This window comes from Anabrus simplex, chromosome 3 (genome assembly GCF_040414725.1).
Source record: "Anabrus simplex isolate iqAnaSimp1 chromosome 3, ASM4041472v1, whole genome shotgun sequence".
Lineage (NCBI taxonomy): Eukaryota > Metazoa > Arthropoda > Insecta > Orthoptera > Tettigoniidae > Anabrus > Anabrus simplex.
In genome coordinates this window covers 450,906,926-450,920,011 of record NC_090267.1, presented here as the reverse complement: position 1 = coordinate 450,920,011, position 13,086 = coordinate 450,906,926, and the positions used below count along the sequence as shown (strand labels likewise).

Here is a 13,086-nt window from a genome sequence, read left to right as displayed (position 1 = left end):
TCCACGCTTAAGGTGTTAAGTGAGTAAGGAATTATGAATACCTTGCAAATCGGTGAAAATGTCTTCCTTAAAAGCGTCGCTGTGGCCAGGATTCGAACCTGTGCGGGTAGAACCAATTGGATTTCAAGTCCAACGCATTAACCACTCGGACACCGCAGCTGCTATGCAGTAAGAGAGTAAGGAATCATGAATACCTTGCAAATCGGTGGAAATGTCTTCCATAAAAAAGACGCTACGGACAGGATTCGAACCTGTGCGGGTAGAACCCATTGGATTTCAAGTCCACCTCCTTAACCGCTCGGACACCCCCGCTGTTGTGCATTAGGTGAGTAAGGAATTATGAATCAATAGTAACTTATATCGGTGGAAATGTCTTCCTTGAAAAATTCGCTGCGGTTAGGATTCGAACCTGTGCGGGTAGAACCCATTGGATTTCAAGTCCAACTCCTTAACCACTCGGACACCGCAGCTGCTGTGCGGTAAGTGAGTAAGGAATTATGAATAACTAGTATATCGGTGGACACTTTGGGAGTGGCGAACCCATCGTACTAATAGCCTATAACTGTTTCATTCATTACATCCCTGACCCGGTCAAAGACTGGAAAACAGGATGTAGGTTTTCATTTTCAGCATATCAGTGTAAATGCCTTCCTAAAAAAAGTCGCTGCGAACAGGATTCGAACCTGTGCGTATAAAAACCATCGATTTCAAGTCCAACTCTTTAACAACTCGGACACAGCAGCAGCTGAGCTTTTAGTGAGTAACGAATTATGAATATCCGGCATTTCCGTGAAAATGTCTTCCTTAAAAAGTCGCTGCGGACAGGATTCGAACCTGTGCGGGTAGAACCCCTTGGATTTCAAGTCCAACTCCTTAACCACTCGGACACACCCGCTGTTGTGCATTAGGTGAGTAAGGAATTAGGAATCAATAGTAACTTATATCGGTGGAAATGTCTTCCTTGAAAAATTCGCTGCGGTTAGGATTCGAACCTGTGCGGGTAGAACCCATTGGATTTCAAGTCCAACTCCTTAACCGCTCGGACACCGCAGCTGATATGCATTAAGTGAGTAAGGAGTTATGAATATCTAGCATTTCCGTGGAAATGTCTTCCTTAAAAATTCGCTGCGGACTGGATTCGAACCTGTGCGGATAAAAACCAATGGATTTCTAGGCCAACTCTTTAACCACTCGGACACAGCAGCAGCTGGGCATTTATTGAGTAACGAATTATGAATATCTGGCATTTCCGTGGAAACGTCTTCCTTAAAAAGTCGCTGCGGACAGGATTCGAACCTGTGCGGGTAGAACCCATTGGATTTCAAGTCCAACTCCTTAACCACTCGGACACCGCAGCTGCTGTGCGGTAAGTGAGTAAGGAATTATGAATAACTAGTATATCGGTGGACACTTTGGGAGTGGCGACCCCATCGTAAGAATAGCCTATATCTGTTTCATTCATTACGTCCCTTACCCGGTCAAAGACTGGAAAACACGATGTAGGTTTTCATTTTCAGCTTATCGATGGAAATGCCTTCCTTAAAAAAGTCGCTGCGGACAGGATTCGAACCTGTGCGGATAAAAACCCTGGGTTTCAAGTCCAACTCTTTAACCACTCGGACACAGCAGCAGCGGGGCATTTAGTGAGCGACGAATTATGAATATCTGGCATTTCCGTGGAAATGACATCCTTAAACAGTCGCTGCGGACAGGTTTCGAACCTGTGCGGGAAGAACCCATTGGATTTCAAGACCAACTCCTTAACAGCTCGGACACCGCAGCTGATATGCAATAAGTGAGTAAGGAATTATGAATATCTGGCATTTCCTTTGGAAATGTCTTCCTCAAAAAGTCTTCATTAAAAAAGTCGCTGCGGACAGGATTCGAACCTGTGCGGATAAAAACAAATGAATTTCTAGTCCAACAACTTAACCACGCGGACACAGCAGCAGCTGGGCATTTAGTGAGTAACGAATTATGAATATCTGGCATTTCCGTGGAAACGTCTTCCTTAAAAGTCGCTGCGGACAGGATTCGAACCGGTGCTGGTAGAACCCATTGGATTTCATGTCCAACTTCTTAACCGCTCGACACCGCAGCTGATATGCATTAAGTGAGTAAGGAGTTATGAATATCTAGCATTTCCGTGGAAATGTCTTCCTTAAAATGTCACTGCGGGCAGGATTCGAACCTGTGCGGATAAAAACCAATGGATTTATAGTCCAACTCTTTATCAACTCGGAAACAGCAGCAGCTGGGCATTTAGTGAGTAACGAATTATGAATATCTGGCAGTTCCGTGGAAATGTCTTCCTTAAAAAGTCCCTGCGGACAGGATTCGAACCTGTGCGGGTAGAACCCATTGGATTTCAAGTCCAACTCCTTAACCACTCGGACAGCCCAGCTGTTGTGCATTAGGTGAGTAAGGAATTATGAATCAATAGTAACTTATATCGGTGGAAATGTCTTCATTTAAAAAGTCGGTAAGGACAGGATTCGAACATGTGCGGGTAGAACCCATTGGAATTCGAGTCCAACTCCTTATCCGCTCGGACACCGCAGCTGATATGCAATAAGTGAGTAAGGAATTATGAATAGCTAGCATATCCGTGGAAATATCTTCCTTTAAAAAAGTCGCTGCGGACAGGATTCGAACCTGTGCGGGTAGAACCCATTGGATTTCAAGTCCAACTCCTTAACCGCTCGGACACCGCAGCTGATATGCAATAAGTGAGTAAGGAATTATGAATATCAGGCATTTCCGTGGAAATGTCTTCCTCAAAAAGCCGCTGCGGACAGGATTCGAACCTGTGCGGGTAGAACCCATTGGATTTCAAGTCCAACTCCTTAACCACTCGGACAGCCCAGCTGTTGTGCATTCGGTGAGTAAGGAATTATGAATCAATAGTAACTTATATCGGTGGAAATGTCTTCATTAAAAAAGTCGCTGCGGACAGGATTCGAACCTGTGCAGATAAAAACAAATGGATTTCTAGCCCAACAACTTAACCACGCGGACACAGCAGCAGCTGGGCATTTTGTGAGTAACGAATTATGAATATCTGGCATTTCCGTGGAAACGTCTTCCTTAAAAGTCGCTGCGGACAGGATTCGAACCGGTGCGGGTAGAACCCATTGGATTTCATGTCCAACTTCTTAACCGCTCGGACACCGCAGCTGATATGCATTAAGTGAGTGAGGAGTTATGAATATTTAGCATTTCCGTGGAAATGCCTTCCTTAAAATGTCACTGCGGACAGGATTCGAACCTGTGCGGATAAAAACCAATGGATTTCTAGTCCAACTCTTTATCAACTCGGAAACAGCAGCAGCTGGGCATTTAGTGAGTAACGAATTATGAATATCTGACATTTCCGTGGAAATGTCTTCCTTAAAAAGTCGCTGCGGACAGGTTTTGAACCTGTGCGGGTAGAACCCATTGGATATCAAGTCCAACTCCTTAACCACTCGGACACCGCAGCTGCTGTGCGGTAAGTGAGTAAGGAATTATGAATAACTAGTATATCGGTGGACACTTTGGGAGTGGCGACACCATCGTACTAATAGCCTATATCTGTTTCATTCATTACATGCCTGACCCGGTCAAAGACTGGAAAACAGGCTGTAGGTTTTCATTTTCAGCATATCGGTGAAAATGCCTTCCTTAAAAAAGTCGCTGCGGACAGGATTCGAACCTGTGCGGATAAAAACCATGGATTCAAGTCTAACTCTCTAACCACTCGGACACAGCAGCAGCTGGGCATTTCGTGAGCAACGAATTATGAATATCTGGCATTTCCGTGGAAATGTCTTCCTTAAAAAGTCCCTGCGGACAGGATTCGAACCTGTGCGGGTAGAACCCATTGGATTTCAAGTCCAACTCCTTAACCACTCGGACACCCCCGCTGTTGTGCATTAGGTGAGTAAGGAATTATGAATCAATAGTAACTTATATCGGTGGAAATATCTTCATTTAAAAAGTCGGTAAGGACAGGATTCGAACCTGTGCGGGTAGAACCCATTGGATTTCAAGTCCAACTCCCTAACCACTCGGACACCCCCGCTGTTGTGCATTAGGTGAGTAAGGAATTATGAAACAATAGTAACTTATATCGGTGGAAATATCTTCATTTAAAAAGTCGCTGCTGACAGGATTCGAACCAGTGCGGGTAGAACCCATTGGATTTCAAGTCCAACACCTTATCACCCGTACGAATAACCCGAGCTGTTGTGCATTAGCTGAGTAAGGAATTATGAATCAATAGTAACTTATGTCGGTGGAAATGTCTTCATTAAAAAAGTCGCTGCGGACAGGATTCGAACATGTGCGGACAAAAACCAATGGATTTCCAGTCCAACTTTTTAACCACTCGGACACCGCAGCTGATATGCATTAAGTGAGTGAGGAGTTATGAATATCGAGCATTTCCGTGGAAATGTCTTCCTTAAAAAGTCGCTGCGGACAGGATTCGAACCTGTGTGGATAACAACCAACGGATTTCTAGTCCAACTCTTTAACCACTCGGTCACAGCAGCAACTGGGCGTTTAGTGAGTAACGACATATGAATATCTGCATTTCCGTGGAAATGTCTTCCTTAAAAAGTCGCTGCGGACAGGATTCGAATCTGTGCGGGTAGAACCCACTGGATTTCAAGTCCAACGCCTTAACCACTCGGACTCCGCAGCTGCTGTGCGGTGAGTGAGTAAGGAATTATGAATAACTAGTATATCGGTGGACACTTTGGGAGTGGCGACCCCATCGTACTAATAGCCTATATCTGTTTCATTCATTACATCCCTGACACGGTCAAAGACTGGAAAACAGGATGTAGGTTTTCATTTTCAGCACATCGGTGGAAATGCCTTCCTTAAAAAAGTCGCTGCGAACAGGATTCGAACCTGTGCGGAAAAAAACCATGGATTTCAAGTCCAACTCTTTAACCACTCGGACGCAGCAGCAGCTGGGCATTTAGTGAGTGATGAATTACGAATATCTGGCATTTCCGTGGAAATCACTTCCTGAAACAGTCGCTGCGGTCAGGATTCGAACCTGTGCGGGAAGAACCCATTGGATTTCAAGTCCAACTCCTTAACCACTCGGACACCCCAGCTGTTGTGCATTAGGTGAGTAAGGAATTATGAATCGATAGTAACTTATATCGGTGGAAATGTCTTCATTTAAAAAGTCGCTGCGGACAGGATTCGAACCTGTGTGGGTACAACCCATTGGATTTCAAGCCCAACTCCTTAACCACTCGGACACCCCAGCTGCTCTGCGGTAAGTGAGTAAGGAATTATGAATAACTAGTATATCGGTGGACACTTTGGGAGTGGCGACCCCATGGTACTAATAGCCTATATCTGTTTCATTCATTACATCCCCGACCCGGTCAAAGACTGGAAACAGGATGTAGGATTTCATTTTCAGCATATCGGTGGAAATGCCGTCCTTAAAAAAGTCGCTGCGGACAGGATTCGATCGTGTGCGGATAAAAACCATGGATTTGAAGTCCAAATCTTTAACCACTCGGACACAGCAGCAGCTGGGCATTTAGTGAGTAACGAATTATGAATATCTGGCATTTCCGTGGAAATGTCTTCCTTAAAAAGTCGCTGCGGACAGTATTCGAACCTGTGCGGGTAGAACCCATTGGAGTTCGAGTCCAACTCCTTAACCACTCGGACACCGCAGCTGTTGTGCGTTAGGTGTGTAAGGAATTATGAATCAATAGTAACTTATATCGGTGGAAATGTCTTCATTGAAGAAGTCGCTGTGGACAGGATTCGAACCTGTGCGGGTAGAACCCATTGGATTTCAAGTCCAACTCGTTAACCGCTCGGACACCGCAGCTGATGCGTATTAAGTGAGTAGGGAGTTATGAATATCGAGCATTTCCGTGGAAATGTCTTCCTTAAAAAGTCGCTGCGGACAGGATTCGAACCTGTGCGGATAAAAACCAATGGATTTCTAGTCCAACTCTTTAACGACTCGGTCCCAGCAGCAACTGGGCATTTAGTGTGTAACGACTTATGAATATCTGGCATTTCCGTGGAAATGTCTTCCTTAAAAAGTCGCTGCGTACAGGATTCGAACCTGTGCGGGTAGAACCCATTGGATTTCTAGTCCAACTCCTTAACCACTCGGACACCGCAGCTGCTGTGCAGTGAGTAAGGAATTATGAATAACTAGTATATCGGTGGACACTTTGGGAGTGGCGACACCATCGTACTAATAGCCTTTATCTGTTTCATTCATTACATCCCTGACCCGGTCAAAGACTGGAAAACATGATGTAGGTTTTCATTTTCAGCATATCGGTGGAAATGCCTTCCTTAAAAAAGTCGCTGCGGACAGGATTCGAACCTGTGCGTATAAAAACCATGGATTTCAAGTCCAACCCTTTAACCACTCGGACACAGCAGCAGCTGGGCGTTTAGTGAGTAACGAATAATGAATATCTGGCATTTCCGTTGATATGTCTTCCTTAAAAATTCGCTGCGGACAGGATTCGAACATGTGCGGGTAGAACCCATTGGATTTCATGTCCAACTTCTTAACCGCTCGGACACCGCAGCTGATATGCACTAAGTGAGTAAGGAGTTATGAATATCTAGCATTTCCGTGGAAATGTCTTCCTTAAAATATCACTGCGGTCAGGATTCGAACGTGTGCGGATAAAAACCAATGGATTTCTAGTCCAACTCTTTAACCACTCGGAAACAGCAGCAGCTGGGCATTTAGTGAGTTACGAATTATGAAAATCTGGCATTTCCGTGGAAATGTCATCATCATCATCATCTGTTTACCCTCCAGGCTCGGTTTTTCCCTCGGACTTAGCGAGGGATCCCACCTCTACCGCCTCAAGGGCAGTGTCCTGGAGCTTCAGACTCTTGGTCGAGGGATACAACTGGGGAGTATGACCAGCACCTCGCCCAGGCGGCCTCACCTGCTATGCTGAACAGGGGCCTTGTGGAGGGATGGGGAGATTGGAAGGGATAGGCAAGGAAGAGGGAAGGAAGCGGCCGCGGCCTTAAGTTAGTTACCATCCCGGCATTCGCCTGGAGGAGAAGTGGGAAACCACGGAAAACCACTTCCAGGATGGTTGAGGTGGGAATCGAACCCACCTCTAATCAGTTGACCTCCCGAGGCTGAGTGGACCCCGTTCCAGCCCTCGTACCACTTTTCAAATTTCGTGGCAGAGCCGGGAATCGAACCCGGACCTCCGGGGGTGGCAGCTAATCACGCTAACCACTACACCACAGAGGCGGCTTCCGTGGAAATGTCTTCCTTAAAAAGTCGCTGCGGACAGGATGCGAACCTGTGCGGGTAGTACCCATTGGATTTCTAGTCCAACTCCTTAAAAACTCGGACACCGCAGCTGCTGTGCGGTAAGTGAGTAAGGAATTATGAATAACTAGTATATCGGTCGACACGTTGGGAGTGGCGACCCCATCGCACTAATAGCTTATATCTGTTTCATTCATTACATCCATGACTGGGTCAAAGCCTGGAAAACAGGATGTAGGTTTTCATTTTCAGCATATCGGTGGAAATGCCTTCCTTAAGAAAGTTGCTGCGGACAGGATTGGAACCTGTGCGTGTAGAACCCATTGGATTTCCAGTCTAACTCCTTAACCGCTCGGACACCGCAGCTGATATGCATCAAGTGAGTAAGGAGTTATGAATATCTAGCATTTCCGTGGAAATGTCTTCCTTAAAAAGTCACAGCGGACAGGATTCGAACCCGTGTGGATAAAAACCAATGGATTTCTAGTCCAACCACTTAACCACGCGGACGCAGCAGCAGCTGGGCAGTTAGTGAGTAACGAATTATGAATATCTGGCATTTCCGTGGAAATGACTTCCTTAAAAAGTCGCTGCGGACAGGATTCGAACCTGTGCGGGAAGAACCCATTGAATTTCAAGTCCAACTCCTTAACCACTCGGACACCGCAGCTGCTCTGCGGTAAGTGAGTAAGGAATTATGAATAACTAGTATATCGGTGGACACTTTGGGAGTGGCGACCCCATCGTACTAATAGCCTATATCTGTTTCATTCATAACATCCCTGACCCGGTCAAAGACTGGAAAACAGGATGTAGGTATTCATTTTCAGCATATCGGTGGAAATGCCTTCCTTAAAAAAGTCGCTGCGGACAGGATTCGTACCTGTGCGGAAAAGAACCATGGATTTCAAGTCCAACTCTTTCACCACTCGGACACAGCAGCAGCCGGGCATTTAGTGAGTAACGAATTATGAATATCTGGCATTTCTGTGGAAATGTCTTCCTTAAACAGTCGCTTCGGACAGGATTCGAACCTGTGCGGGTAGAACCGATTGGATTTCAAGTCCAACTCCTTAACAGCTCGGACACCGCAGCTGATATGCAATAAGTGAGTAAGGAATTATGAATATCTGGCATTTCCTTTGGAAATGTCTTCCTCAAAAAGTCGCTGCGGACAGGATTCGAACCTGTGCGGGTAGAACCCATTGGATTTCAAGTCCAACTCCTTAAACACTCGGACACCACAGCTGTTGTGCATTAGGTGAGTAAGGAATTATGAATCAATAGTAACTTGTATCGGTGGAAATGTCTTCATTAAAAAAGTCGCTGCGGACAGGATTCGAACCTGTGCGGATAAAAACCAATGGATTTCTAGTCCAACTCTTTAACCACTCGGACAGAGCAGCAGCTGGGCATTTAGTGAGTAACGAATTATGATTATCTGGCATTTCCGTGGAAATATCTTCCTTAAAAAGTCGCTGCGGACAGGATTCGAACCTGTGCGGGTAGAACCCATTGGATTTCAAGTCCAACTCCTTAACCACTCGGACACCCCCGCTGTTGTGCATTAGGAGAGTAAGGAATTATGAATCAATAGTAACTTATATCGGTGGAAATGCTTCATTAAAAAAGTCGCTGCGGACATGATTCGAACCTGTGCGGGTAGAACCCACTGGATTTCGAGTCCAACTCCTTAACCACTCGGACACCGCAGCTGTTGTGCATTAGGTGAGTAAGGAATTATGAATCAATAGTAACTTATATCGGTGGAAATGTCTTCATTGAAATAGTCGCTGCGGACAGGATTCGAACCTGTGCGGGTAGAACCCATTGGATTTCAAGTCCAACTCCTTAACCGCTCGGACACCGCAGCTGATACGTGTTAACTGAGTAACGAGTTATGCATATCGAGCATTTCCGTGGAAATATCTTCCTTAAAAAGTCGCTGCGGACAGGATTCGAAACTGTGCGGATAAAAACCAATGGATTTCTAGTCCAACTCTTTAACCACTCGTTCACAGCAGCAACTGGGCATGTAGTGTGTAACGACTTATGAATATCTGGCATTTCCGTGGAAATGTCTTCCTCAAAAAGTCGCTGCGGACAGGATTCGAACCTGTGCGGGTAGAACCCATTGGATTTCAAGTCCAACTCCTTAACCACTCGGACACCACAGCTGTTGAGCATTAGGTGAGTAAGGAATTATGAATCAATAGTAACTTGTATCGGTGGAAATGTCTTCATTTAAAAAGTCGCTGCGGACAGGATTCGAACCTGTGCGGGTAGATCCCATTGGATTTCGAGTCCAACTCCTTAACCACTCGGACACCGCAGCTGTTGTGCGTTAGGTGGGTAAGGAATTATGAATCAATAGTAACATATATCGGTGGAAATGTCTTCATTGAAAAATCCGCTGCGGACAGGATTCGAACATGTGCGGGTAGAACCCATTGGATTTCATGTCCAACTTCTTAACCGCTCGGACACCGCAGCTGTTATGCATTAAGTGAGTAAGGAGTTATGAATATCTAGCATTTCCGTGGAAATGTATTCCTTAAAATGTCACTGCGGTCAGGATTCGAACCCATGCGGATAAATGCCAATGGTTTTCTAGTCCAACTCTTTAACCATTCGGAAACAGCAGCAGCTGGGCATTTAGTGAGTAACGAATTATGAATATCTGGCATTTCCGTGGAAATGTCTTCCTTAAAAAGTCGCAGCGGACAGGACTCGAACACGTGCGGGTAGAACCCATTGGATTTCAAGTCCAAATCCTTAACCACTCGGACACCGCAGCTGCTGTGCGGTAAGAGAGTAAGGAATTATGAATAATTAGTATATCGGTCGACACTTTGGGAGTGGCGACCCCATCGCACTAATAGCTTATATCTGTTTCATTCATTACAACCCTGACTGGGTCAAAGCCTGGAAAACAGGATGTAGGTTTTCATTTTCAGCATATCCGTGGAAATGCCTTCCTTAAAAATGTCGCTGCGGACAGGATTGGAACCTGTGCGGGTAGAACCCATTGGATTTCAAGTCCAACTCCTTAACCGCTCGGACACCGCAGCTGATATGCATTAAATGAGTAAGCAGTTATGAATATCGAGCATTTCCGTGGAAATGTCCTCCTTAAAAAGTCGCGTCGTACAGGATTCGAACCTGTGTGGATAAAAACCAATGGATTTCTAGTCCAACTCTTTAACCACTCGGTAACAGCAGCAACTGGGCATTTAGTGAGTAACGACTTGTGAATATCTTGCATTTCCGTGGAAATGTCTTCCTTAAAAAGTCGCTGCGGACAGGATTCGAACCTGTGCGGGTAGAACCCTCTGGATTTCAAGTCCATCTCCTTAACCACTCGGACACCGCACCTGCTGGGCGGTGAGTGAGTAAGGAATTATGAATAACTAGTATATCGGTGGAAACTTTGGGTGTGGCGACCCCATCGTACTAATAGCCTATATCGGTTTCATTCATTACATCCCTGACCCGGTCAAAGACTGGAAAGCAGGATGTAGGTTATCATTTTCAGCATATCGGTGGAAATGCCTACCTTAAAAAAGTCGCTGCCCGACAGGATTCGAACCTGTGCGGATAAAAACCATGGATTTCAAGTCCAACTCTTTAACCACTCGGACGCAGCAGCAGCTGGGCATTTAGTGAGTGACGAATTATGAATATCTGGCATTTCCGTGGAAATGACTTCCTTAAACAGTCGCTGCGGACAGGATTCGAACCTGTGCGGTAGAACCCATTGGATTTCTAGTCCAACTCCTTAACCGCTCGGACACCGCAGCTGATATGCATTAAGTGAGTAAGGAGTTATGAATATCGAGCATTTCCGTGGAAATGTCTTCCTTAGAAAGTCGCTGCGGACAGGATTTGAAACTGTGTGGATAAAAACCAATGGATTTCTAGTCCAACTCTTTAACCACTCGGTCACAGCAGCAACTGGGCATTTAGTGAGCGACGAATTATGAATATCTGGCATTTCCGTGGAAATGACATCCTTAAACAGTCGCTGCGGACAGGTTTCGAACCTTTGCGGGAAGAACCCATTGGATTTCTAGTCCAACTCCTTAACCACTCGGACACCGCAGCTGCTGTGCGGTGAGTGAGTAAGGAATTATGAATAACTAGTATATCGGTCGACACTTTGGGAGTGGCGACCCCATCGCACTAATAGCTTATATCTGTTTCATTCATTACATCCCTGACTGGGTCAAAGCCTGGAAAACAGGATGTAGGTTTTCATTTTCAGCATATCGGTGGAAATGCCTTCCTTAAGAAAGTTGCTGCGGACAGGATTGGAACCTGTGCGTGTAGAACCCATTGGATTTCCAGTCTAACTCCTTAACCACTCGGACCCCGCAGCTGTTGTGCATTAGGTGAGTAAGGAATTATGAATCAATAGTAGCTTATATCGGTGGAAATGTCTTCGTTGAGAAAGTCGCTGCGGACAGGATTCGAACCTGTGCGGGGAGAACCCATTGGATTTCAAGTCGAACTCCTTAACCGCTCGGACACCGCAGCTGATATGCATCAAGTGAGTAAGGAGTTATTAATATCTAGCATTTCCGTGGAAATGTCTTCCTTAAAAAGTCACAGCGGACAGGATTCGAACCCGTGTGGATGAAAACCAATGGATTTCTAGTCCAACCACTTAACCACGCGGACGCAGCAGCAGCTGGGCAGTTAGTGAGTAACGAATTATGAATATCTGGCATTTCCAAGGAAATGACTTCCTTAAAAAGTCGCTGCGGACAGGATTCGAACCTGTGCGGGTAGAACCCATTGAATTTCAAGTCCAACTCCTTAACCACTCGGACACCGCAGCTGCTCTGCGGTAAGTGAGTAAGGAATTATGAATAACTAGTATATCAGTGGACACTTTGGGAGTGGCGACCCCATCGCACTAATAGCCTATATCTGTTTCATTCATAACATCCCTGACCCGGTCAAAGACTGGAAAACAGGATGTAGGTTTTCATTTTCAGCATATCGGTGGAAATGCCTTCCTTAAAAAAGTCGCTGCGGACTGGATTCGTTCCTGTGCGGAAAAGAACCATGGATTTCAAGTCCAACTCTTTCACCACTCGGACACAGCAGCAGCCGGGCATTTAGTGAGTAACGAATTATGAATATCTGGCATTACTGTGGAAATGTCTTCCTTAAACAGTCGCTTCGGACAGGATTCGAACCTGTGCGGGTAGAACCGATTGGATTTCAAGTTCAACTCCTTAACAGCTCGGACACCGCAGCTGATATGCAATAAGTGAGTAAGGAATTATGAATATCTGGCATTTCCTTTGGAAATGTCTTCCTCAAAAAGTCGCTGCGGACAGGATTCGAACCTGTGCGGATAAAAACCAATGGATTTCTAGTCCAACTCTTTAACCACTCGGACAGAGCAGCAGCTGGGCATTTAGTGAGTAACGAATTATGATTATCTGGCATTTCCGTGGAAATATCTTCCTTAAAAAGTCGCTGCGGACAGGATTCGCACCTGTGCGGGTAGAACCCATTGGATTTCAAGTCCAACTCCTTAACCACTCGGACACCCCCGCTGTTGTGCATTAGGAGAGTAAGGAATTATGAATCAATAGTAACTTGTATCGGTGGAAATGCTTCATTAAAAAAGTCGCTGCGGACAGGATTCGAACCTGTGCGGGTAGAACCCACTGGATTTCGAGTCCAACTCCTTAACCACTCGGACACCGCAGCCGTTGAGCATTAGGTGAGTAAGGAATTATGAATCAATAGTAACTTGTATCGGTGGAAATGTCTTCATTTAA

At 45.5% G+C, this 13,086-nt stretch overlaps 1 protein-coding gene and 34 non-coding genes across 35 annotated transcripts in view; 1 reads left to right on the top strand and 34 right to left on the bottom strand.

Moving 5' to 3' along the window:
• Nucleotides 1-13,086, top strand: part of LOC136866853 (dynein axonemal heavy chain 1) — a 1,878,455-nt gene that overhangs the window by 678,598 nt on the left and 1,186,771 nt on the right. The window lies entirely within an intron of this gene.
• Nucleotides 389-470, bottom strand: TRNAS-UGA (transfer RNA serine (anticodon UGA)). Its single transcript has one exon. It is a non-coding gene; the product is annotated as a tRNA-Ser (tRNA).
• TRNAS-UGA (transfer RNA serine (anticodon UGA)) lies at nt 814-895 on the bottom strand. Its single transcript has one exon. It is a non-coding gene; the product is annotated as a tRNA-Ser (tRNA).
• On the bottom strand, nt 972-1,053 carry TRNAS-UGA (transfer RNA serine (anticodon UGA)). Its single transcript has one exon. It is a non-coding gene; the product is annotated as a tRNA-Ser (tRNA).
• TRNAS-UGA (transfer RNA serine (anticodon AGA)) lies at nt 1,276-1,357 on the bottom strand. Its single transcript has one exon. It is a non-coding gene; the product is annotated as a tRNA-Ser (tRNA).
• TRNAS-UGA (transfer RNA serine (anticodon CGA)) lies at nt 1,701-1,782 on the bottom strand. Its single transcript has one exon. It is a non-coding gene; the product is annotated as a tRNA-Ser (tRNA).
• Nucleotides 2,635-2,716, bottom strand: TRNAS-UGA (transfer RNA serine (anticodon UGA)). The gene has a single exon. It is a non-coding gene; the product is annotated as a tRNA-Ser (tRNA).
• TRNAS-UGA (transfer RNA serine (anticodon UGA)) lies at nt 2,787-2,868 on the bottom strand. Its single transcript has one exon. It is a non-coding gene; the product is annotated as a tRNA-Ser (tRNA).
• Nucleotides 3,400-3,481, bottom strand: TRNAS-UGA (transfer RNA serine (anticodon UGA)). Its single transcript has one exon. It is a non-coding gene; the product is annotated as a tRNA-Ser (tRNA).
• TRNAS-UGA (transfer RNA serine (anticodon UGA)) lies at nt 3,982-4,061 on the bottom strand. The gene has a single exon. It is a non-coding gene; the product is annotated as a tRNA-Ser (tRNA).
• Nucleotides 4,605-4,686, bottom strand: TRNAS-UGA (transfer RNA serine (anticodon UGA)). Its single transcript has one exon. It is a non-coding gene; the product is annotated as a tRNA-Ser (tRNA).
• TRNAS-UGA (transfer RNA serine (anticodon UGA)) lies at nt 5,030-5,111 on the bottom strand. The gene has a single exon. It is a non-coding gene; the product is annotated as a tRNA-Ser (tRNA).
• Nucleotides 5,188-5,269, bottom strand: TRNAS-UGA (transfer RNA serine (anticodon UGA)). Its single transcript has one exon. It is a non-coding gene; the product is annotated as a tRNA-Ser (tRNA).
• Nucleotides 5,612-5,693, bottom strand: TRNAS-CGA (transfer RNA serine (anticodon CGA)). The gene has a single exon. It is a non-coding gene; the product is annotated as a tRNA-Ser (tRNA).
• Nucleotides 5,770-5,851, bottom strand: TRNAS-UGA (transfer RNA serine (anticodon UGA)). Its single transcript has one exon. It is a non-coding gene; the product is annotated as a tRNA-Ser (tRNA).
• On the bottom strand, nt 6,074-6,155 carry TRNAS-AGA (transfer RNA serine (anticodon UGA)). Its single transcript has one exon. It is a non-coding gene; the product is annotated as a tRNA-Ser (tRNA).
• Nucleotides 7,299-7,380, bottom strand: TRNAS-AGA (transfer RNA serine (anticodon UGA)). The gene has a single exon. It is a non-coding gene; the product is annotated as a tRNA-Ser (tRNA).
• On the bottom strand, nt 7,573-7,654 carry TRNAS-GGA (transfer RNA serine (anticodon CGA)). The gene has a single exon. It is a non-coding gene; the product is annotated as a tRNA-Ser (tRNA).
• Nucleotides 7,877-7,958, bottom strand: TRNAS-UGA (transfer RNA serine (anticodon UGA)). Its single transcript has one exon. It is a non-coding gene; the product is annotated as a tRNA-Ser (tRNA).
• Nucleotides 8,302-8,383, bottom strand: TRNAS-UGA (transfer RNA serine (anticodon UGA)). The gene has a single exon. It is a non-coding gene; the product is annotated as a tRNA-Ser (tRNA).
• TRNAS-UGA (transfer RNA serine (anticodon UGA)) lies at nt 8,455-8,536 on the bottom strand. Its single transcript has one exon. It is a non-coding gene; the product is annotated as a tRNA-Ser (tRNA).
• TRNAS-UGA (transfer RNA serine (anticodon CGA)) lies at nt 8,765-8,846 on the bottom strand. The gene has a single exon. It is a non-coding gene; the product is annotated as a tRNA-Ser (tRNA).
• Nucleotides 8,922-9,003, bottom strand: TRNAS-CGA (transfer RNA serine (anticodon CGA)). Its single transcript has one exon. It is a non-coding gene; the product is annotated as a tRNA-Ser (tRNA).
• TRNAS-UGA (transfer RNA serine (anticodon UGA)) lies at nt 9,080-9,161 on the bottom strand. The gene has a single exon. It is a non-coding gene; the product is annotated as a tRNA-Ser (tRNA).
• Nucleotides 9,384-9,465, bottom strand: TRNAS-UGA (transfer RNA serine (anticodon UGA)). Its single transcript has one exon. It is a non-coding gene; the product is annotated as a tRNA-Ser (tRNA).
• Nucleotides 9,542-9,623, bottom strand: TRNAS-CGA (transfer RNA serine (anticodon UGA)). The gene has a single exon. It is a non-coding gene; the product is annotated as a tRNA-Ser (tRNA).
• TRNAS-UGA (transfer RNA serine (anticodon UGA)) lies at nt 10,004-10,085 on the bottom strand. Its single transcript has one exon. It is a non-coding gene; the product is annotated as a tRNA-Ser (tRNA).
• TRNAS-UGA (transfer RNA serine (anticodon UGA)) lies at nt 10,278-10,359 on the bottom strand. The gene has a single exon. It is a non-coding gene; the product is annotated as a tRNA-Ser (tRNA).
• Nucleotides 10,582-10,663, bottom strand: TRNAS-UGA (transfer RNA serine (anticodon UGA)). Its single transcript has one exon. It is a non-coding gene; the product is annotated as a tRNA-Ser (tRNA).
• Nucleotides 11,008-11,088, bottom strand: TRNAS-AGA (transfer RNA serine (anticodon AGA)). Its single transcript has one exon. It is a non-coding gene; the product is annotated as a tRNA-Ser (tRNA).
• TRNAS-AGA (transfer RNA serine (anticodon AGA)) lies at nt 11,311-11,392 on the bottom strand. Its single transcript has one exon. It is a non-coding gene; the product is annotated as a tRNA-Ser (tRNA).
• TRNAS-UGA (transfer RNA serine (anticodon UGA)) lies at nt 11,743-11,824 on the bottom strand. The gene has a single exon. It is a non-coding gene; the product is annotated as a tRNA-Ser (tRNA).
• On the bottom strand, nt 12,047-12,128 carry TRNAS-UGA (transfer RNA serine (anticodon UGA)). Its single transcript has one exon. It is a non-coding gene; the product is annotated as a tRNA-Ser (tRNA).
• TRNAS-UGA (transfer RNA serine (anticodon UGA)) lies at nt 12,777-12,858 on the bottom strand. Its single transcript has one exon. It is a non-coding gene; the product is annotated as a tRNA-Ser (tRNA).
• TRNAS-CGA (transfer RNA serine (anticodon CGA)) lies at nt 12,934-13,015 on the bottom strand. Its single transcript has one exon. It is a non-coding gene; the product is annotated as a tRNA-Ser (tRNA).